General features: G+C 43.6%; 1 long non-coding RNA gene across 1 annotated transcript; it reads left to right on the top strand.

Annotated features, from left to right (window-relative positions):
• The first annotated feature begins 2,359 nt into the window (after nucleotides 1–2,359).
• On the top strand, nucleotides 2,360–2,930 carry LOC144987289 (uncharacterized). The gene is made up of 2 exons (XR_013651166.1): nucleotides 2,360–2,496; nucleotides 2,672–2,930. It is a non-coding gene; the product is annotated as an uncharacterized LOC144987289 (long non-coding RNA).
• Nucleotides 2,931–24,388: the final 21,458 nt, after the last annotated feature.

Below are 24,388 nucleotides of genomic sequence, written 5' to 3'. Positions count from 1 at the left end.
ATTTTTAATGAAGAAAAAGCCTAAGAAGTATGAAAATTTTACAGAGACTATTCATAAACCCAGTGTGTTCTGATGATGAAACTTAAAAAGCATTTTTTAAGTGTAAAAATTGGTTTTAAAAGCAGGTCAACACATTTCTGAACATCTGAAATAGTAAACAGTCTCAGTGTTTTGGCTCAAGACTTAAAAACAGAATATCTGGAACCTTCATGGTATGAACTCCGATAGGTCAAAGATTTCTAGCAATAAACTTTAAAATACAAACATAAACCACCATTTATGTATATACAATACATACTAAAAATGCATTTGGTAAAAAATTTGTTTCAAAATTCATTTTCATTTAATTTTGTTTATTTGTAAGGTGCCAGTTCATAACTAATGTCTCACAGTGCTTCAAAAGGATCTTAAAAAACCATCTGATGTCCGATTTTTGATATTCATAAAGGTGGTAATCCAATTGGTTTAGGTCCCATTTGAGTGACCAAGACATTAGAAGAGTTTTTTGCCTTCAGAACTGCCTTCAGAACCACTTTATTTCTTGGCGGCATAGATTCAGCAGGGTACTGGAAACATTCCTCAGAGAGTTTGGTCCATGTTCACATGACAGCATCACACAGTTGCTGCAGATTTGTCGGCTAAACATCCATGATGCCGATCTCCAAGGCGGGTACAAGGCAGGATGGATCCATGCTTTCATGTTCTTGAAGCCAAATTCTGACTCCACCATCCGAATGTGGCAGCAGAAATGGAGGCTCATCAGACCAGACAACGTTTTTCCATCTTCTATGGTCCAGTTTTGGTGAGTGTTTGTAAATTAAAGTCTCATTTTCCGGTTCTTAGCTGTCAGGTGTGGCCTTCTGCTGCTGTATAGCCCATCTGCCTCAAAGTACATCCACTGTCCAAATTTAATTTGATTCTAAATGATTTTCTTTGACTGAAACATTAGAGTGATGTGTTACCTTTTAATTGTTGAACAGTGTATTTCACTGGGGCTAAGCTGTGCTGTTTTATCAGCAGTGCATGCTGGTCATTTCACACAGACTAATGATGTATTTTTGCCTGATAAATCTTCAGTTACTTTTTAAAAAATGTTCCTTCCCAAGTTCTTTGCTCTTTTCTCGGCTTTGATTTTCAGAGTGCTAGAAAACTCTACACACTGTACTTTCAGTGGTTTGACAGTGCTGCCATTCTGTGAGTGGATGGTCGTAAATCTTTACGTACAACAACAGGCTCTCCTCATGGTATAGAGGAGAGCCTTGGTTTGAATCGACATTATGTGTTTGGGCAGGAAAATCCCATCATTTTAGCTGCTGAGCTGCTGCATATGAACACCTACACATTTAACCACCTGACATTTAAAAGAAATGCAGCACCAAAGACATTTTTACCACCATGATTGTTATCGATACCCAATAATCCATAACAGAGAGAAATAATCTATCTGGCCACCAGATTTTTGTATGATATTTGATGAAAAGGTTTGATGTTCCTGAAGTGTCACACAAGAAGTCTTTAAAAAGAGTTCACTCAAATGTCACTAATGTGTCAGAAACTGAAACAAGAAGCAGGAAAGCCAAAATCAAGAAATCTTAAGTAGTGATGATTATGATGTCCTATAACTGCTTTTTATCACACACTTGCTGCCAAATATCTGGCTCAGACTTTCTCATAATGATGCAAAGAAACACATTTATAGATGTTTACTTTGGGACCAGCCAGCAAGGCCAAGTGGGCCCCAGTGAGTTCCTCTGCTCAGGGGCTGGCAGAGCTAAAGACAACTTATGACCACTAGGAGCAATGTGGGGTTTAGTGTCTTACCCAAGGACACTTTGACACATGGGTTGGAAAGGTGGGAACCAAACTTGTGATAAAACAGTCAGAGGTCAACCACTCTACCTCTGCAGCACAGCCGCCCCTTTACTTTACTCTTTATTTTGTCTCATTCACTGGCGGCCTGTGGAAACCCCAAACAGATTTTCTATTTTAACTGAGCTCCTTTCTTTGTTCCGCCTCCAGTTTGTGCTTAAATAAATGAGACCCACTTTCTGAATAGAAAAACTTTTGTGGTCCTGGAGGCCAAAGAGATTATTTGTCTCATGTATCAGTGCACTCACCATCTCAATGAAACAAAAAAAAACCTGCATTTTATGGATTTGTATAGAGTCATCTTTACAGAAACACAAGTGCGTGTCTGATAATGGCAGCAAATATGAAAAGAAATGAAAACTAAAGGTTCTAATGCAGGACCCTGTGGAACCCCACTTCCTAATGCTGCACTTAAAGGTCAGAGCGCCTCTGTGCTGCCTGGCTTCATGCTGTGAAGACAGAACGTAAACACAGTTTGTGACTGAGTGAAGGAGAGGAAAGTCACTCTGGTTGTAAGGGGGCGGGACTAAAACTAAGAAGATGAGTGTCAGTCTTGCCTGATGAATCAAAGAGGAAAGATGAAGCGGATACTGATGAGCCTCCATTTTGTTGTTTGTTTCTCTATGAGTAAGTATAATTTAAACCACTAATAGTTTTTGGTTTTAACTTGTTTCTTCTTAGTGTCACTAAAAGTCTGTTTTTGCTTGAGTTTGACTGTTTTAACTGCAGCCTCTGCTGGTGTTTCTGACATCAGCTGTGTTTGTGTTCAAACCTCATGAGTATCCATTGTGTCTGTTTGCAGGTTTTTCATCAAATTCACACAAAGTCACACAAACTGCAGACACTGAAGTGATTAAGGGAGAGACGGTGAACATCAGCTGCTGCTTTACAGAAACGTTTCAAAGAGGAAGAGTGATTTGGCTCAAAAATGGAATAAAAATGGATCAACGTGTGATTCCTACTAATGAAAACCAAACATGTTTTATTTTTACCTTTTCAAACTTCACAAGTCAGAGTTCTGACAATTACACCTGTAACCTTTGTATGGAGATACCAGCGTTGATTATTATATTATTAATAATTATACATTATTATACTGAAGTCCTCGTGGTTACACCTTTGGTTACACCTTTGGTTACAATGTGACGATGGTTGCGTGTCGTGCTGCACAGTAGTAAGTAGCTGAGTCTGAAAGTTGCAGATCTGAAATTGTGTAAAATTTTTGTCGCTTACTGTTCTTGTGTTTTATGTTGCACACTTGCACCGAAGCAAATTCCTACATCATCAAGTGATGATTTTGGTTTTTTGTATCCAGAGTGAAGCGTTGACTGTTGTTGAATGGATCAAAAAAGGTCAACACTGAAGCGTACGTATAGAAACTAGAGATGGGTTCAGGTCTTTGTCCCAGGGTTTGCTTGTACCAGAAGATCCACGTTAAATCTAAACCTTTATTGGAACATTCTAAAGTAACAGCTTCACCAGTGGAGACAGATAGAAAACCACCTTTCTGGATTACAGAGGACGATTTTAGAAACATTCTTCTGAGCTGAGGTAATGCAAACAAAGAAAAATCACCAAAAAATATCACATAAAGATGTTCAGACTTTCCTTTAACAATTTAAAATAATAACTCACCTTTTGCTTCAAAGTACAAATATGTCAGAAAAACAACAAAATAATTAGAAATCATAATGTCTGGATCCTGGTGTCAAATGAATATACACAGATGATTTTTCACATTTATTTATTTATTTTTTAACTTGTCCTGTCCAACAGCTGGGCAGGTAGATGAGAACTGAGGGCCTCTTGTGTTGGACATATTTTACTTTAACAAGGGGGGTTATTAATCTTCAGACAAACCAAAGGTATGTCTGAATAAACCCCTTTTGTAATTGAGGCCAAACTTTATTAATTTCAACCATGTTTGAGAATCTTTGGTGTTGGACCGGACGGAAAAGGAAAGAAGGGAAGAAGAGAGAGGGATGTTAGAGAGGGGAGGGGGTAGGAGGGTAATAATTGGAGGGGAGGGGGGATAAGACCATGAAGTAGTATAAACCAAGAAGTTTACTGGTTGTTTATCATTACGGTAAGGTTCAAATGTAGTACAAAAAGGGCGGGGCCTGTCCACACACACACCGAAATGTTATCAACACACCTGCTATCTGCAAAAATGTCCACATGTCAACATGTACACAAAAACAGATAGTGTTCACACGCATACTTATGCCTTAAAACCAACTAGTGTGAAATATTTCATTAATTCTATCATGCAAACTATTAGTGCAAAGGTGAGCTAACACCTGCGCTCAGGTGAGTGTTTATGTTCTTCTAAAATGGATGGAGGAATGTGAAAAGAAGGAGGGAGAGTACCCAGCCATCCCCACACCAAGACCCCCGCCGCAGCAGCAGCGGCAGCCGGAACCCCCCCAACGCCATACGGGAGCAGGCAGGGAACAACCACCCCCCGGGCGACCAAATCCGCCACCCAGGCCAGGGCCAGTAGGACCGCCACGAGGCCCCCAGAGCCAGAGAGCAGGGAAAGAGAGCGCCGCCCCAGCCCAACCAGGAGAGCAGCCCCCCCACCGCGCCGGGAGAGCCCAACGCAGGGCCCCACCGGAGAAGGACGCCCACAGCCCCAGACAAGCACCACATCACCACCCACGAGTTCCGTGCATACCCCCGCCCCAACCCCAGGTAAGAGCCAGGACCCCCCAAGGGAGACCCGCTCCGCACTCCAGGCAGCCACTCACCCGGCCCACGGTTGGTCCAGGGAGGAGCAAGGCAGGCGCCCGCCGCCCCCGCCCAGGAGGGGGGCACCCTGGGGAAAAAGAGACGAGACTGCATTTGATTGGTCCTCTGAAGCGACATCATCTTTAGGAAACACGATCACGTGATCAAACCCACAACCGATGTCAGGTTTGTGTCTGTAGAGGTGTAGTTGTAGTGTCCACCTGCACACTCGCACATTATTTCACACTGACACACTATTAGTTACAGACACTGGACCTTTTACAATAGAAATACATCAAACGTCTTTTGTTTAAAGAGATTCTTTAGCACAAGAATGACTTATGAAGCGTGCGCATGCTGTTTGTTCACCTTTTGGTATATCCCTTCAGGGGTCGCCACAGAGAATCAGCGTTCATTGTTTTGCACAGGTGGCTTTGGCAGAGATTCCCTCTCTGACACAACCCTGTATTTTATCCGGGTTGTGGACCAGTACAGGGGTACAGAGACTTGGGCCCCCTTGTGGTTGCATAGTTAGGCAGTAGTGTAGTCTGGCCCAAGGACCCACAGTGGGAAACTCATCCCACCCCCTGGGAATCAAAGCCTGTTTTCCCATGTGCCAGACCTGCACTTAACCAACTGAGCCATCCAACCACTTGCATTCCGGTCTAGTCTGTTGGTGTTTCAGTTTTCCTGTATGGATCAAGATCTCAAGGACAAGGAGCTGATTCAGTCATCAAGGAGGTCATCAATCGGTTGGGGTCCAGAGAGAAAGTCCCACTAATAGAAGCTTGGTGAGCGTCGAGATGTTGCACTGCTGTTGAGAGAGTTGAACCTGCATGAGCTGCAAGAGGAATTTTGTATTGAAGGAGGTAGGACACTGACAACATTACCTACGTTCTGGTGTTGCTCAAAAAACTGATACCCTAGACCATGTGTACTCAAAGTCTAGAGTCACATGACATCAGACATCAAGACCAAAGTCAAAATTTGTAATTCTTTATCATCCTCAAGGAAATCCAGTTTATTCCAGCATGACGTTGACACACGTTTAAAATTGGTCAGCAAAATATAAAGTTTAAATGAACTAACCCCGACAAGGACTGTAAAGTGCATGACTTCTATAACTTCTGCCTCGAGTTGCTTTGCCCCGCCCTCGTAATTCATAACAAATGAGTGAAGAGATTTTTAGTCACGTGGTTTTGTTTACAAGCTTTGGTTTGAATCAGGAAAGGTCACTTCATGGCCGTCTGAATACAGACCAAAAGCAAGGTTCTGGACTGGATCCGGTTTTCCCAGTCTGAATGAACCCTTAATCGAACCCTCCTCAACATGCTGGAGCAGTAACAGAAATGGTACCAAAAAGATATTCACTGGTTTTACATCTTAACACTTGCATAATGGTAAAGCTGATATGAAATGACACTTATCTTTTCATCAGAATCAGTCGATTCAGGTTGATCATGTAAACAGCCGAAGAGTTAGAGTAGGTCAAAGAGCGTGTGTTATTAAAGTTTTAAAAGGGTTAACCTTTAGCTTAGTGATTTATTTTTGCTAATGTTTCAACACAGTAATTAATTAACATTTTAAAAATATTTGAAGTACTATACCAACAGTAAGAATACATCTACTCATACTTCTATATAAATTGATGAACTTTGTGTGCACACAGAACTTAAATTTGTACCATGTTATTCAGTTTGTGGGTCCCCAAACCATCTTGGTTACTTACCTCCTTTTTTGAACAATTCCTATTCCACTTAAAAAAATCTTAACAGCTTTTATTCATTATCTTCAAACTCCTAATACAATGAAACATTTTGCACATTTTGCTGTTGACCTGTGTATGTTGGATTACCATTTAGGTGTTACGTAAATACCAATGTGTGTGTCTGCCTTATCCATAATATATTGAACGAAACTTAAATTTCGGTACCTGTGTCCATTCTTCGCCCTTCAGAAGTTGTTGTTTTTTCTGAGGAGGAGCAGAAGCATCAGAACACAACACTTGAAGCACTGGTTGTACTGGGTAACATTTTACCATAGAATTACATCTAGATGGATATGTAATATAATTATCAACCTTTAGACCTGTGTTCTGTATGTGCAAATGAAGGTGGTAAATAAAAATCTGCAGTCTTCTTTATCAAACTGGTAAAATATAGTTACAACAGTGACCGGTGCAGGAACCTTAGCTTTAGTAGCTTCCTCTTTGTTGAACTCGTTTAGAAAGTGGATGTCAGTAACAGAGGGGGCAGCAGAATGAGTGTTGACAGATTTATATATACTTATACCCTGTACACCCTGCCGCATACTTTGGGGTTAAGATTGGACACATGTTTCTCAATTCTCAACTTGTTGCAGTGATTGGCCTTCTGAATTAACCCTTAGATTGGCCTTGGCTGTGCTAAATCACCAGATTGAACTGTGGTGGAGTGGGTTTTTTAGCAGAAGGCAAACCACTTTGTGGTCCTTCTGGCTTTAGATGTCTCAGAGTGGTAACATTGACTATGGTAATATTGATTAAATGGCCATACTTCTATTGGCTTTTGTTTTAGTCTTCACACATTGCGTTAGTAGCGTGTACTTGGACTGTGGACAGGAGAGTCTCAATCTGATGTTTCCAAATAGTAAATAAGGAGTGACCCTGTAGGCACCAGATATGTTTGGTGTAGACATTCTTCAGTCTTGTTTCCTCTAGTGTGCCGACAAATTTTTGAGTTTAGTGGTTAATATTTACCTTGTAAATGTTTAGATATCCTATTTAAAACAAGATATTTCCATAGATTCTCATTCATTCAAATTGATTACATTAAAGAAGTTATAGTTTTGAAAAAGAAGCAGTAAACTGGTTTATCTTTCATCCTACAAGATGATTCACCTTTTCATTTAGAGCAGGGGTCCCCAAACTTTTTCCAGCGAGGACCACATGACGTTTCCATTCTCTGAGCGGGGGCCAGGGTCAATTTGAAACGGGAAAAAGTGTCACGATCGCAGGGGGGCCTAAATGTAAACTGGAGGCCACACATAACCAAATTTTATTAACCCGATCTGATATCAAGGACTCCTCTCTGGGTTCTTCACCAAAAAAAAAACAAAATGTAATAATCAGCAAATACATAAAAGACTCTTAATGAAATCAGTAAGAAAAATAATACAGGAAATATAAAAGTATTTTTAGATTTTAGAAAATCAATAATGACCAAATAAACCTCTGTGGGTTGTTCACAGGAATAAAGCTTCTGTTGTCCATGCACAGTCTCAGGTACATGTGCAGAATGTGCAAAATCTCTTAACCCTTGAGCTAGATTTGGTGGCCCCACCCTTACATTGACGTGTTCTCCCTACCATGACAAAGGTGGATAAAGGTGGAAAGATTTCATGTAATCCATGGACACCAGTGAAGATCACAAATCATTAAAGAAAAAAGGTTAATCGCACTGTCTAGTGGGTATAGATGACCCAACTCCCAATGTTAAAGTGTCTAGGATAGCACAAGGGTTAAATGACTCATATGAGCAATCTCTTACGGTTTTTGTGTTTTCTTTGTGTCTTTCCTTTCAAGTTCTATGACAGGGGCAAAGTGAGGTTGCAGTAGCAACATTTCTACATTAGCTCACATGAGAAGGGAGGAGCCCCATGGGAGCACCCGAATAACCTACAGAGTCCAGACGGACCAGCATCAAACTTCACAGAGAATTCTCCAGAATAAATGCAGAGTAATACCTGTTGACCACAGCCCACCTTCCTGCTGTCTGTGTGTCCACCAGGCTTTGGAGTCTGGCGCCATCTGCCGGACAAACATTGTTAGGGCAGTCTGAGCAAAAAGTTCAACTTCAACTCCTGAGTTTCTGCATTTGGGGCTTCAGCAGACACCATCCTGTTCACACCAGACACACAGGAAGGGGCTTCCTCTTCTTTGGTCTTTTGTCCTTTTACTAGCACAGTTCCTGATCATGTTTATAATGTTTGGCATTGCCATTTTTTCAAAAGGAAGCTATGAACACGTCACTACCAAATCCAAGTTCTCATTGGTCACCGTTCAGCGTTGTTGCGTTCCAGCTGCCAAGAAGTTAAACCGGTTTAACTTCCAGTATGTGTGATCAATAAACAACAAAGTTGTACGTAGAGTCTGCGACTGGCATTCTGGACGCAATAGCTTGAAGATCAGGTTGACGTGCGTTTACCTACACTTTTCATTGAAGATGACTAGTCGATGCAGCCGTGTGAAGGTAGCCTCAGGCCTGTTTTAGGGGTCTGAAGCCTTCTTAAAATATTATTAAACTCCTTTTTTATTACAATAATTGCAGACAAATTCAATATAAAGCCAGCAATAGGAGTATATATATATATATATATATATATATATATATATATATATATATATATATATATATATATATATATATATACATGCAATTGGGGAGCATGGGGCGTCTAGTTTCAATGTTCAGTTACAGACGCAATCAGAGGTCCTGTGGCGCCATTTGGGCATCTGATGTGGCGCGTCGTTTAGGCAGCAGTCCATTTTGGGTGACACAGTGTGTTCAAAGTTCAAATATATGAACTTTTGCAAAGAAAACACGTCGCATCCACCAATTAGAGACTCAGGTTTGGCCCTTGGCATGGTGATGACTTCATCAGTGGGTGGAGTCCAAAAGCAACATAGAGTAGAATCGGATCAATGTCCTCCTGAATTTTGTCATAATTTTTCTATTTTCCATCAAGACAACAATAAAAAAACTGTCTGCTTTTATTCTTACTTTAATATCTCTTCTCTTCTCCTGTCACCATCTTCCATGTCTTTTATGAATTGTAAATGAGATACTGTACGTTGTAGACATAAGGGGTGTAACGGTACACGTAGTTGGACCGAACCGTTTCGGTACAGCACTTTTGGTTCGGTTCACGTTCGTACCGTTTCCGTTTTCGGTTTGTTTATTTTTTCCCCGCAAATGTATTAACTGCGTTGAGGCGGAACCAATGTTACTCGCGGTATTCCGCAGAGACTCTCACTGGTTTCTGCACTCGCGTGCCTGTAGGAAGGGGGCGGGTGTGGGGAGCAGAGCGGGGGAGGGGGGAGCAGAGCGTGTCGCGCGCAACGCAACAGTGTGTGTGAGCGTGTGTTCAGTTTGTGTAGCTAAGTTATGGAGAACGGCAATAAGTCCAAACGGGTAAGTGAACCCCGAAGGAATATCCGTCTTCCACGGTCAGAAACGTCATTGCAGTTCAGCTTCAACAGCTATCAGGTGATGGAGGTGACAGTGCGCATGTCCACAGGATCAGCATGGCTAATGCTTAGCTTACGCTCTCCTGTGGGGAATGCTGTTGTGTTGTCATCAAGATAGTGTATGCCACATAATAGATCTGTTAAAGCTCTTAAAACGGCATGACCCGACCGTGACAATCGGGTCTACAAGAAAATAAATGTGCAAGTTAATTTTTCATGCCAGTGTTAATTATTCAAAGTTTTTAGTTCCTGGCAGCTAATAGTTTTTCTTATTTTATTAAGCAGATCACCTACAGAGGTCAATTGTATTTATTGTTTTATAAAACCAATAAATGCATTTTGCAAGTAATTATTTTCTGGCTTTTTGTACAGAAAAAATACCGAAAATAAATTGATTAAAGCTTTATTAATCTCCCTAGGGAGAAATTCAGGTGTCCGACAGCAAAACACACACAATAAATAACAATAAGGTAATAGCACATAAAATAGCAGTTCATATCAGGCAGATTTGTTAAACAGCCGTACCGAACCGAAACGTATCGAACCGAGCCCTAAGAAACTCTGCATCGAACCGAAATGAGATTTTAGCGTATCGTTACACCTCTAGTAGACACTGTCCTTTTACATGTCCTCACTTTCCATTTAATGTGTCTTTTATGTTTGTCTGTTGTTTATTTAGAGTTCCGTTCTGACATAAACCTGGACAGAAAAGACAAAAGGTGAGGCAGGCAGACAGAGAGTGTTCACAACCTTGAGTTTTTTCGTCAGTGGTTGTTAAGAAAGTTTAATAAGGGTTTGAATTATCTTTGTTCTAACTGCAAAAATGGGGGATGTGATATCAATAAAAAATGTCTCAAAGTTGGACTTTTTTTCAAGCACATTTTGGAAGGCTCCATGCTGAGACTATCTTTGTGTTTTGTTATGCTCATCATCTCAACCAGGCTTTGTGGAATACTTGCAAAGCTGTCCAAGAGGATTGTGCTTCTTCAGTTTGCACACTTGAAGTCAAGCATTGAGGGATCTGACAAGATGTTGATTAACCCTTGTGCTATCTTAGATGACCCCCCCCCCCCTTACATTGACGTGTTCTCCCTACCATGACAAAGGTGGATAAACGTGGAAAGATTTCATGTAATCCATGGACACCAGTGAAGATCACAAATCATTGCAGAAAAAAGGTTCAGCGCACTGTCTAGTGTGGTCTAGATGATGTTAAAGTGTCTAGAATAGCACAAGGGTTAAGACACTAGACCAAATTCCAAACATATCAAACAAAATTACAGTTAAAAACTACATGTAATTGACATATAGGTATGGCTTTGAAATATTGCCTGCATATTCTGTCAAAATTAATGTTTAAACTGTACATACACGCATTTTAAATGACACTTTGAAATGATACTCTCTACTTTTCTGCAAAAGTAAAAGTTTGGTCTTCTTTCTCTTTCGGCTTTTCCCATCAGGGGTCGCCACAGTGAATCATCGTTTTCCACCTCACTCTATCATGGACATCTTCTACCCTAACATTAGCCAACTTCATGTCCTCTGTTAAGACATCCATATATCTCCTCTTTGGCCGTCCTCTTGCCCTCCTGCCAGGCAGCTCCATCTCCAACATCCTTCTACCAATAAATCCATATCCCTCCTCTGAACATGTCCAAACCATCTCAGTCTGGCTTCTCTGACTTTGTTGCTAACACAGGCAACATGAGCCATCCCTCTGATGTACTCGTTCCTTATCCTGTCTAACGTGGTCACTCCTAAGGAGAACCTCAACATCTTCATCTCCGCTACCTCCATCTCAGCCTCTTGTCTCTGTCTCACTGCTACCGTCTCTAACCCATAGAGCAGAGCTGGTCTCACCACTGTCTTGTACACCTTTCCTTTGAGTCTTGCTGACACTCTTCTGTCACACAACACTCCTGACACTTTCCTCCACCCGCTCCAACCTGCCTGCACTCGCCTCTTCACCTCTTTTCCACACCCCCCATCACACTGAACTGTTGACCCCAAGTACTTAAACTCCTGCACCTTCTTCACCTCAGCCCCCTGTAACCTAACGCTTCTACCTTGATCCCTCTCGTTCAGACACATGTATTCTGTCTTACTACGACTGACCTTCATGCCTTTCTTTCCAGAGCAAACCTTCACCTCTCTAGCTGTTCCTCCACCTGTTCTCTACTCTCACTGCAAATTACAATGTCATCCGCAAACATCATTGTCCAGGGACATTCCTGTCTTACCTCGTCTGTTAGCCTGTCCATCAGCATAGCAAACAAGAAGGGACTCAAAGCTGATCGTTGGTGTAGTCCCACCTCCACCTTGAACTCCTCTGTCTGAACTACAGCACATCTCACCACCATCATACTTCTCTCATACATGTCCTGAACTACTCTGACATACTTCTCTGCCACTCCAGACGACCTCATACAGTACCACAGCTCCTCCCTCGGCACCCTGTCATACGCCTTCTCTAAATCTACGAACACACAATGCAGCTCCTTCTGACCATCTCTGTACTTTTCCATCAACATTCTCAAAGCAAAAATGGCATCAGTGGTTCTCTTACGGGGCAAGAAACCATACTGCTGCTCACAGATCTCCACCTTCTTCCTAAGCCTGGCTTCCACTACTCTTTCCCACAGCTTCATTGTGTGGCTCATCAACTTTATTCCTCTATAGTTGCTGCAGTTCTGCGCGTCACCCTTGTTCTTAAAGATCGGGACCAGAACGCTTCTCCTCCATTCCTCAGGCATCTTCTCACTCTCTAGAATCCTATTGAACAACTTCGTTAGAAATTCCACTGCTGTCTCTCCTAAGCACTTCAAAAGTAGAAGTTTGGTAATTTAGAGAAAAGGGATCTAAAATTTGTGAGCAGAACTTGCATTAGCTCACATTTAAAAAAAAGTTTCCTGTTTTTTTTGTTTTTTTTAAAGAAGTAACGTTGCAAACTGCCTATTAGACTCTTTGAACTAACTAGTTATTGTGGAAATAATTCAACTTTTTAATAAGATAAAAATCTATTGTAATATAAATTGAACTTACAGAGTTTTATTACATATTACTATACTGGCATACCTGCCCTTAGACCCCCCTTCGCAGTAAGGAAAAACTCCTAAAAAAACGGATTCCGGAAAAAACGAAGAAACCTCAGGGGAGCCCACATGAAGGAGGGATCCTCCCCCAGGACGGACAGGCGATTTACCAGAACCCTTAGAGAAGAATTAACTTATCTAACCCTACAACTACATATATAAAGTCCAGCAGACGAGCTTCATCCAGCGGTGGTTGGGGGGACAGTCAGGGGCGCGAGTCGCGCCTGAGACAGGAACCACAGCCAGGTGTAGGAGCAGGAGCAGAGACGAGGTACTCGGTCAGGTACAGAGCAGAGACTAGCCAGAGATGATTCAGAGGCAGGAACCACAGCCAGGTGTAGGAGCAGGAGCAAAGGCGAGGTAGACGGTCAGGAACAGGAGCACGGATGAGCCAACTGGAGTCTGGAAGCACTCCCACTCCCCAGGAGGGGAGAGGAAAAGAGGGACAATACATGAATCGCACTGCGCCAAACAGAGGCATGGAGAACTAAATGATGAATGATCAAAATTAGAGAAGAGAGGAAGGGTAAAAGTAGATGAGAAAAGGAGGACAGAAACCCAGAGCACCATAGTTACCCTAGCTTCAACTTCTAGCAGCCTTTTAAATCAAATAGTTATTGTTATTAAGTTTGATTTAAACACATTAACATTAAGTTAAATAATCTCTGAATACTAACTAGTCTGACAATAAGCCTGTCCAAAGAGGAATGTTTTCAGTCTAACTTTGAATGTAGAAACTGAGTCGGCCTCTCTTACATGAGCTGGGAGTTTATTCCATAAAACAGGGGCTTGGTGGCTAAACGCTCTACCTCCAACCGTACTTTTACCAATTCTAGGAACCACAAGCAGTCCTGCATTTTGCGAGCGAAGTGTTCTTATTGGATGGTAAGGGACTATGAGGTCCTTAATATAGGACGGGGCCATTCCATGTAAGGCCTTATAGGTTAACAGGAGGATCTTGAACTTGATTCTAGAATCAACTGGGAGCCAATGGAGCGAAACCAACACAGGAGTGATGTGATCTCTTCTGCTAGTTCCTGCTAACAATCTAGCTGCTGCGTTCTGAACAAGCTGGAGACTTCTTAAGGAACTCTTAGAACATGCTGCTGACAAGGAGTTACAGTAATCCAGCTTGGCCGTAACAAATGCATGGATGAGTTTTTCAGCATCACTCTTAGAATGTATATTTCTGATCTTAGCAATATTCCGTAGGTGAAAAAAGGCAGTTCTACACGCCTGAGATGTGTGAGCCTTAAATGATAAGTCCTGGTCTGTCATGGTTCCCGGAACGTTGCGGACCCAGGTGCTGAAACCCAGAAACAAGGCCGGCGAGTAACAGGTAAGAAGAGTTTAATTGGATCCCTCTCCGAGAGTTTTCTGCTTGAGATGGCGATGGTTCAGAGATGGCTGGTGTCGCTTGTGATGAGATCTTCCTGTAGCAGGAAAACAACGTTAGGGCAGGAACGAGAGCAGGATAACAGCAGAGCAAACCTAGACGTGAGACCAGGGTAGTCACCATAGAGGACAACGATCTGGCGTTGAATGATGGGGTTGAGTCCCCTTTTAAACAGCAGGGCTGATGAGGTTGAGTGGCAACAGCTGGAGGTGGTTCGGAGTGGAACTGAGATGGAGGGGGAGGAGACTGACCAGACCATGACATGGTCAAATAAAACCCCTAGTTTTATTTGGATAGTTCATTGAGGAAGAGAAGTCTTCATGTAAACAATGCTAAGCTCCGATAGACACAGGGACTTGACCATTTAAACATGCCTTTATTATTATGATTATTACTATGTGCATGTTCGCTTATAGTTTTTTTAAATCCGTGCGCCCAGGGCTTTTTTATTGGCTGAACTGACACGGAAGAAGGGTTAAGATTAAGTTAATAGGTTAATACAACATTCATGCTAACAACATTAGCTGTGCTAATGAGGGATTTAGCCAGGGATCGACTTAAACTGGAATAACCATCAGCCTTTATTTTGTCTGGACCTGAATGGTAACACAAATTCACATGATTGTGTGCACGGTTTGTCAGGACTGGTCCCCCAAAAGCCTCCTCCGCCCGTCCTCGGTCTGGAGATAGTACAAATCTCCCGGGGGACACGGTTCTGCAGTCAGCGCAGCACAGAACAGGGAAACGGAGTGCGGTCTGAAGTTTCCTCCGTTGCGCACACTGTACCAAAGCACCCTCACATCCCTGCAAACACGAAGCTAAGAGTTTATCTTCTATGCTCAGAGGCATGCACATGCAATAACTTTGCATGCGCGCATGATTGCGTAACAGTATGAGCACAATTGATTAATCCTTGCGCACCATTTAGTAATCGGTGCGCACGCTTTAGTAATCTGTGCGCACAGTTTACTAAATGGTGTGCACGGTTTACTAATCCGTGCACACAATTTAGTATTCCGTGCGCACGGTTTAGTATTCTGTGAGCACAGTTTATCAGATTTTTTTTATTTTTAACCACCTGCACCCCGACTAAACCCCGACTGAAAGTCTTCAAAGTGGCTGTTGTCCTGTAGGTGGCAGTAAAGCTGCTTAACTACAACTCTTTCTAGGATTTTAGAAATAAAGGGGAGGTTTGATATCGGTCTATAGTTGGCCAAGATGCTAGGATCCAAACTGGGCTTTTTCAGAAGAGGTTTAACAACTGCATATTTAAAAGACTGTGGCACGTAACCCGTTTGCAGAGAGGTATTTATCATTGTTAATATGGGATCATTAATTAGGGGAAAAGTTTCTTTAAAAAGTCTAGTGGGAATTGGGTCTAACAGACAAGTTGAGGATTTGGAGGACGTAATAATTGATGCTATTTCCACTTGATCCACAATAGTGAAGCCGTCTAATCTTACAGAGGTTTCTATGGATGCCTCCATTTCTACCGCTTCAGCCTGTTCTGGGCTGATAGTAGGAATAACTTGATTCAACTTATGTCTAATATTTGAGATTTTACTATTGAAAATTGTAAGAAAATCATCAGAGCTGAGAGAAACAGGAACATGTGGTTCTACTGAGCTCTGACTGCGAGTTAATTTAGCAATAGTGCTAAAAAGAAATCTTGGATTATTTCCATTCTCTGATATTAAAGTTGAACAGTACTGGCTTTCTAGCTCTACGCAGAGCCTTTTTTATAATTTAATAGGCTATGTTTCCAGGTATTCAGAGACTGCTCTGAACCGGAGCGGCGCCATTCTCTTTCCAACTTATGGGTTTCTTGTTTAAGAGAACGTGTATCAGCGTTAAACCACGGTGCTACTCAGTTTTGTCTCATGGGCTCATGGGTTCTGGGGGCCCTGGCTTCGTCCTTGGCCCTCGTCTCGGTGTCCGGCACCCGGTGGCCCCCATGGCTGCCGCCTGGTACGGCTAAGCGCTCCTGTCCTGTGGCCTGGGAGCCGGACACTGGGTTCGCTTATGCCTCTGGGCATTGGGGGGGGGGCCTGTAGGGGGGCCCTCTCTGTGCCTGGCTGGTGGGGTGGGCGGTCCCCTCCTCCTCCCCTCCCGGGCTGCCTGGGAGGGGAGGGGATGGGTACTGGCATAACTGTGTGTTTAAACTCAGACACAGAACGGTCAGTTAAGGTTCTTCTAGGCTGTTTCTTACTCACTGAGGCAGTAGCATGTTCTAATGTAAACTGGAAGGTAATCAGAAAGTGATCAGAAATGATCTGATTAAGAGGAAGGACACTCAGCTGGCTGATCTTTATACCATGGGTTAGAACAAGGTCCAGGGTGTGCTTATGACAGTGAGTGGGTTCATTCACACTTTGGGTGAAACCAACATCATCAAATAAATCTGCAAAAGCATTTCCTAGACAGTCACTGGGGTCATCAACATGAATATTAAAATCCCTTAATATTATAGTTTGATCAGAGTCTAAGACAACAGTCGATAGGAATTCTGAATATGGGCCGGGGGGGCGATAAATAATTATGAATAAAACAGGTTTTCGAGTCTTCCTGTTTGGGTGATTTATAGACAATATGATGGTTTCAAATTAATTATAAGCATTTTTAACTTTAGGGCTGAGAGGTAAGCTAGACTGTGATGTTACTGCCAAACCACCTCCTTTCCCTGAAATCCTGGATTTCTGATAGTTGGCATTCAATCTAACATAGTCATCCTGTTGGAGCAAAGTTTCTGTTAAGGCTAGAAGACTGAGGTTGTTATCATTAGTTAACTCATTGACTAAGAGGGACTTAGAAGAAATGGATCGAATGTTTAATAAACCACATTTAATGACATTATTCTGCTTGTGGCTACTGCTGTCTGTCACTTTAAGGTTTCTATGACGTGCTCCTTTCACTTGTCTTTCAGCACATAAGCTAAAGCTATGACCTGCTTGACTCTCCCTGCATGGGTTTTGCACCAGCACTAACCCTAAGGGAGGCTCAGAGAAGTGTTTTACACTGCTGCTCTGCGCCCGGGTCTCGTCTCTGGGTTGTCAGGTTAACAGACTAAGGCTAGCAGAAATTTTTCTATAAAAGAAGAGCGGCACCGTCCCGAGTAGGATGGACACCATCTCTCCGCATGAGACCGGGCTTCCCCCAAAACGCGCTCCAGTTATCCACAAAACCAACGCCGTTTTCTGGGCACCATCTAGAAAGCCAGCGGCTAAATGATGAAAAGCGGCTGTACATTTCATCACTGACTAAGTTCGGCAGGGGACCAGAGAAAATTACAGTGTCGGACATCGTCTTAGCCAGTTTACACACCGAAGTTACATTTAACTTAACCACTTCTGATTGTCTCCGTCGGGCATCATTACCGCCTGCGTGAATCACGACTCGACGGAACCTGGACTTACTCTGAACTTACCCTGAAACTAACATCCTAAGGTTCCCCTCGATGTCACCAACTCTGGCCCCCGGATAACACCTGACTGCAGCCGCTGGGAGCTCCACGTTTCTAACTTCAGAAGAGCCGATAACCAAAGTTGAGGGTTCAGCGGGTGTGTCGCTGAGGGGGGAGAACCTATTAATAACGTGGAGCCTCGGGTGCTCTAAGTTTTTGCGTTTAGCACTATGTTTCCTCCCAACCGGTGCAAACCCCTGACTGTCTCCCGGCTGTTGGGAAGACGCTGGGGTGCTAACTAAGTTAGCCCTGGTAGCGCGACCTGGGCTACGAGTAACGACCTGGCTAGCCGGCTTAGCTTCCACTGTGTTGAGCCGCGCTTCTAACTGCTCCAGCCTGGCCTCCAAGTCTAACACAAGACTACACTTAACACACCTACCCCTATCTTCACTAAAGGAGGCTGGATCCTCACTAAACATATGGCACATGGAGCAGGAGAGAGGGGGAAAGGCGGAAGGAGTGGTGGCCATGCTAGGTTCTAAGCTAAGGCTAGCGGTGTTTAGGTAAAGAGAAGTGGTTTATTTAGCAAAATGAGAAAAAGTGAACCGCAAGCGGTTTAACAGTAGTGTATTCGCTACTAAAAAGGTGCTAGATGTGAATATTAAACCAGATAACCCTTAGAGTAAGCAACACCAAACAAGAGAAGAGCAGTCAAACACGACTAGCACTGGAAAAGGCTCACCCGGAAATGACGTCACAGGAAGCTTCTGGCAGCTATCCACCGATCTGTGTCAGTGTGTGTTTGGGAAGACTAGATGAGCTGGGGGAAAAACAGGTAAATTAAATTTATTTCACTTGCAGCTACAGGACGTAGTCTTTTTTGAAACAACATAAAATAGGATTTTGATTTGTTAAGTAGAAGCTTATTGGATTGCAACCACAATTGAACAGAATTAAAATGATGTTGAATTGAATGCTGAATGTCAACAATGTTAGATTTAGATGAGTAAATGACAGTATCATCGGCATAGAGTTGAATATTGCTGTAGATGCATTTAGTTGGAAGGTGATTAATGAAAATAGAAAATAAGAGGGGACCAAGTGAGGAACCTTGTGGAACGCCTTTGTCTACGCTTAGAAAGTTAGAATAGCTTCCATGAAAAAGCACACACTGCTGACGATGATGAAGGTATGAGTTGAACCAAAGGAGGGAGGATCTATCAAGGCCAATTGAATGAAGTTCAATTGGCTGTCCAATAACAGATAGTGATCTACCATGTCAAAAGCTTTGGTAAGATCGATAAAATAGGCACCAGTTAACATGTTATTATCAAAACCAGAGAAAATATCATTGGTAAATTTTAACAAGGCTGAAGTTGTGGAGAAGTGCTTTCGGAAACCGGATTGGAAAGGAGATAATATATTATTAAGTGTTAGGTATTCTGAAAGTTGATTAAAGATGATTTTATTCATATACTTTGACAACACTGTTGATGATTGAGATTGGTCTATAATTGCTCATGTCATTATAATTCCCTCCTTTGTGAAGAGGTACAACTTTTGCACGTTTCCAAGCCAAGGGGACTTCAGACGTGCTAAAAGAGAGATTTAAAAGAGCAGCAGCCAAGGGAAAACAAAGCACATAGGAAGCAAGTTTAATAAACTTTGCTTCAATGCCATCTGGACCAGCGCTACTGGTGGAGGAAAGCTCATTGACCATTCGGAAGGAAAAGGTGTCCCGACTGGAGGGACGGAAACCCAAGTGCAGATAGGAATCAGGCTGAGACTCAGGAATGCACTTAGGAGCGATTTAATACTAACAGAAAGCACCACAAGGTGGGATCACAAAAACACAAAAAACTCCACAAGAGAGGGAAAACTGCAAAAGGCAAAAAAAGGCAACAATTAAGCTAAGACAAAAGGCCAAAGAACAAAACACACCTCAGTGTCGGCTGAGTAGGAAAACCACTGACTTAACAGGGACGCACCGACACTGAGGACTGAGTAGCATCAACTTAAATAAGCATGATTGTAAAGTGCAGGCAGCTGTGCACTCCTCCACAGAGAAGACCAGGCAGGAAAGGGAGGGGCCATCCAGGAGGAGCGACAGGAAGGGAGAAAAACCTGAGGAGTTGACTAGTGAGTTGTGGGCATACTCTGCCCAAGGGAGCCGAGTTGACCAAGTGGAGGGTTTCTTGGAACACATGGGACGTAACGTTGTTTCCAAATCTTGATTGTAGCATTCCATCTGTCCATTAGTCTGTGGATGAAATCCTGAACTTAAACTGACCTTTATCCCCAAGAGGTTGCAAAATTTCTTCCAAAAGGCTGACACAAACTGTGGTCCCCGGTCGGAAACAATATTCTCTGGCAGTCCATGCAGGCGAAACACCTCTTTTGACACTACTGCTGCCAAGTCCTCAGACGAAGGAAGTTGTCGAAGAGGCACAGCATGTGCCAGCTTAGAAAAACGGTCGATTATGGTTAGAATTACCGAGTTACCTTGAGAATCTGGGAGCCCGGTGATAAAGTCCATGGCTATATGAGACCAAGGTCTAGAGGGCACTGGAAGAGGCTGAAGAAGTCCGGCAGGGGGTCTCCGGGGAACCTTGACACTGGCACAAACAGGGCATGATGATACAAAGGCTCTAATGTCTGAGGACATCGTGGGCCACCAGAACCGCTGGGCCACTAAAAAGGCAGTCCGAGTGACTCCTGGGTGGCAGGCCAAATGGGAGCAGTGACCCCACTTGAGCACCTGTGGACGCAGGCTTGAGGGGACAAACAGGCAACCGGCTGGGCAGCCAGCAGGAACAGAGAGGTTGTTAGTCACTGCAGTCTTAACCTTACGTTCCAAGGCCCAGCGAGTTGTGGCCAACCCTAAGGCAGGTAGCAAAATGGTGGAGTCCTGCGCAGAATCCACAGCTACATCATCCTGGAATTGTTGCGACAGCGCATCAGGCCTGATGTTCTTTGTGCCAGGTCGATAGGACAAGGAGAACCTAAATCTGTTAAAAAAAGTGCCCACCGTGCCTGGCGAGGATTAAGTGTCTTAGCAGTTCGTATATACTCAAGGTTCTTATGGTCAGTCCAAACGAGAAATGGCTGCTCGGCCCCCTCCAACCAGTGACGCCATTCGTCAAGAGCCAGTTTCACTGCCAAGAGCTCCCTGTTCCCTATGTCGGAATTTCTCTCTGCAGGAGAGAGCTTGTAGGAGAAAAACGCGCAGGGAAGAGTTTTATTGTCAGACGCTCTCTGAGACAGTACAGCCCCCACTCCAGAGTCAGACGCATCCACCTCCACAATGAACTGTTTGCTGGTGTCGGGCTGAACCAGAATGGGGACTGAAAAGAAACGTCGCTTTAGCTCGGAAAAGGCTTTCCTGGCCCCCTCATCCCAGACAAAACGTGCCTTTTCCGAAGTCAACTTGTGCAGGGGTGCAGCAACGCCGCTGAAATTTCTAATAAAGCCAGGGCTCCAGACTAACTTTTTTCACTAGGAGCACAGTGGCCCCTAACTGAAAATTTTAGGGGCACAACTAGAAAATTTAGGGGCGCATATCGTAAATCAAAATTCTAACCAAATCTACTAATTTCCACTGTATTACTAATAAATACTTTAATAATAGATGCAGAAATTACAATGTGCTGTTTCAAATTCAGTGTCACATTTTAATCTGCACTTTTGAAGATGCACCAAGAAGGTAAACTGACAAAAGCATCGCTGTCATGACAGTACAAATAGTTAAGAAAACTGATGGAAATTTATCTTGGTGACACCAAATAGGTGCAGCCAAGATGCACAATAAGTGTGTTTGAGATCACCCAGGTGAACTCAACGCTGCGCAGATCACCTGGTGTGTGACATATATTTTTGTTTTTGCTCCAACATTAACTGTCAATCATCACAAAAATTTCAGGAGAAAGGGGTGGGAGCAAGGGGCAAACCTACCCGGACACAGCTGGAAACTGAACTGACTGAAAGCTGCCCTACAGGCTACAAAACAATGCATTATGGGACATGTGTCCTGATGGTTTTTGTAGTGGAGGGATTAATCAAAATAATTTAAAATACCAATTCATTAAAAAAGGCTACATACATCACAAAACATTAAAATAATCATAAAATATATAATAACACAGATCATACTAAGGGGGAGAAGAATATTAAAACTAAACTGAATGTTAAGGACAACTCCATTTCCAGGCGAGGTGCTGGTTCATTTAAAAAACGTCTATCGTTGCATTTTCCACACGTATTTTCAGTGTGTCTAAAACTAATGTTGTTTTTGCTCGAGCGTGTTTAAAGTTCAAGCCCCGTTAGCTGTCACGCATGTAGGTGTGGGACATATTCTCCTCAGCTGACCCGACTCCCGCGGTAGCGGTGTGCTGCCGTAACCCGTTTGATGCGCCGCTGTAACCGTAACCAAAACCTAAACCTTCCTCCGGGTCTGTGCGGCCCAGAGAAAAGTTCAGCACGGACTGCATGTATTTAGAAAATTACGAGCGAAAAGATACGTTCTAAAGGAAAGTAAGGAACTCCTTCATGTGGTCCGGGGAGGGCGCTGTCAGGTGTCCTGCTTTCAAACCCTGTCATTGTCACGCCCCCAAGAGTCATATACCCCACTGTGATTGGTTGGTCAGCTCCTGGCCCCTCCCCCTACACGCATTTTAGCCACTCACAGTGACTTTCCCTATTCTTCTCACACGCAGTGGCCGCCTCACACACAGGCATCACGCGAGTGTGTGCTCGCGTTTCATGAGTATGTGCGCGAGTGTGTGTGTCTGCCTGCGTGCGTGTGCGTTTGCGTCTCATTGATTATTTCATTGATCATTGACGTGCCCCTTCCACGTTTAATGTATAAAAAAATACGAAGGGTGGGGGAGGCAAATTTACTGGTCGCACATGTGCGACTGGATGTAAAATTCAGTCGCACACTCAAATTTTGGTCGCAAAATGCGACCAATTGCTCGCAGTCTGGAGCCCTGAAAGCGCCTATAAAAGTTTGCAAAGCCAAGAAACCTTTGAAGCCGTTTCTTTCCTGTTGGTGTGGGCCACTCTAAGACAGCATTAACCTTGGCACTATCCATGTGAACAGAACCCGGAGAAATTACATGGCCCAGAAATGTGATCTTGGTAGAGTGAAACTCACATTTCTCTGCTTTGCCGAACTGGTTCTCCAGGAGACGCTGAAGAACTGCCCGGACGTGCTGCACATGGGTCTCTACGTCAGGAGAAAAAAAATCAAAATGTCGTCGAGATAGACAAACACGAATCTATTAATCATGTCCCCAAGAACATCATTAATGAGACACTGAAAGACTGCCGGAGCATTGGTCAGACCAAAGGGGGCATAACTAAATACTCAAAATGTCCATTGTGGGTGTTGAAGGCCGTCTTCCACTCGTCTCACTCTTGTATGCGTACCAGATGGTAAGCACTGTGTAGGTCCAGCTTGCTGAATATCTTGGCACCTTTCACCAGGTCAAAGGCAGAATGAAGCAGAGGGAGAGGGTAAGTATTACGGACAGTGAAATTGTTTAACCCCCTGTAGTCGATGCAGGGACGCAAACCACCATCGCGTTTCCCGACAAAGAAAAATCCTGCTCCTGCTGGGGAGGAAGAAGGCCTTATGATGCCAGCTTGAAGGCTCTGATGAAGGTACTGCTCCATGGATTCACGTTCAGGGGAACTAAGTGGGTAGAGGTGTCCCCTGGGTGGTTGAGTACCTGGGAGAAGATCTATAGAACAGTCTATGCGGGAGGCAGAGCCTTTGCTCGAGTCTTACAAAACACCTCACCCATGTCATAATAAACAGAGGGTACTTTGCTGAGGTTAGGTGACTCTGGACACTGGGTACTCAGGGCTGAGGAGTGTGTAGTGGCAGCATTTAGACAGTTCATCAAGCAAAAGGGACTCCAGGTTAAGACTCTACCTGAGACCCAGTCAATATGGGGCCTATGTCTGCACAGCCACGGATAACCTAAGATGACTGGAGGTCTCATGGTCTCAACCACAAAAAAGGACATAAGTTCATTGTGATTACCGGATACAGTTACTTTCACAGGTACAGTACGAGCAGTCACTTTGTGGATTAAAGAGCCATTGCTTGCATTAATATGTAGAGCCGTATTTAAGGTGTGAGTGGGGATCCTTAGTCTGTCCACCACTTCTTGAGAGAAGTGGTTCTCCATCTGAGCCAGAGTCAATAAGAGCGTTAAACTCACCCTTTAGCTGATCATGTGACACCAGGAGGCTTGTAGGAGGTCAAGAGGGCGAAAAGGAGGCAGAGACGCGGCTCACCAGTTGCCCTCTCACTGGCGAGCCCTGGTGTTTGATGAACAGCTTCGGATGAAATGACCGGACTGCCCGCAGTAGAGACACAGACCGTCTCTCATGCGTCTTTGCCTTTCAACTGGTGAGAGTCGGCCTGCACCAAGTTGCATGGGTTCAGAAGACGGGATGGAGACAGGAGAAGGGTCGACAGTTCAGAAGACGGGATGGAGACAGGAGAAGGGTTGACAGTTCAGAAGACGGGATGAAGACAGGAGAAGGGTTGACAGTGGAAAGATGAGCAGGAACAGGGCCCATGGGTGCTGGAGGAAGACCTGCTCCATGGGTGGTGCTGGAACGTTCCTGGAGTCTCTCCCTCATCCGTCGATCGATCCGAG

The sequence above is a fragment of the Oryzias latipes genome, chromosome 18 (genome assembly GCF_053564925.1).
Source record: "Oryzias latipes strain Hd-rR chromosome 18, Olatipes_Hd-rR_3.1".
Lineage (NCBI taxonomy): Eukaryota > Metazoa > Chordata > Actinopteri > Beloniformes > Adrianichthyidae > Oryzias > Oryzias latipes.
The sequence above is the reverse complement of the archived record's forward strand: the minus strand, read 5'-3'. Positions and strand labels throughout refer to the sequence as shown.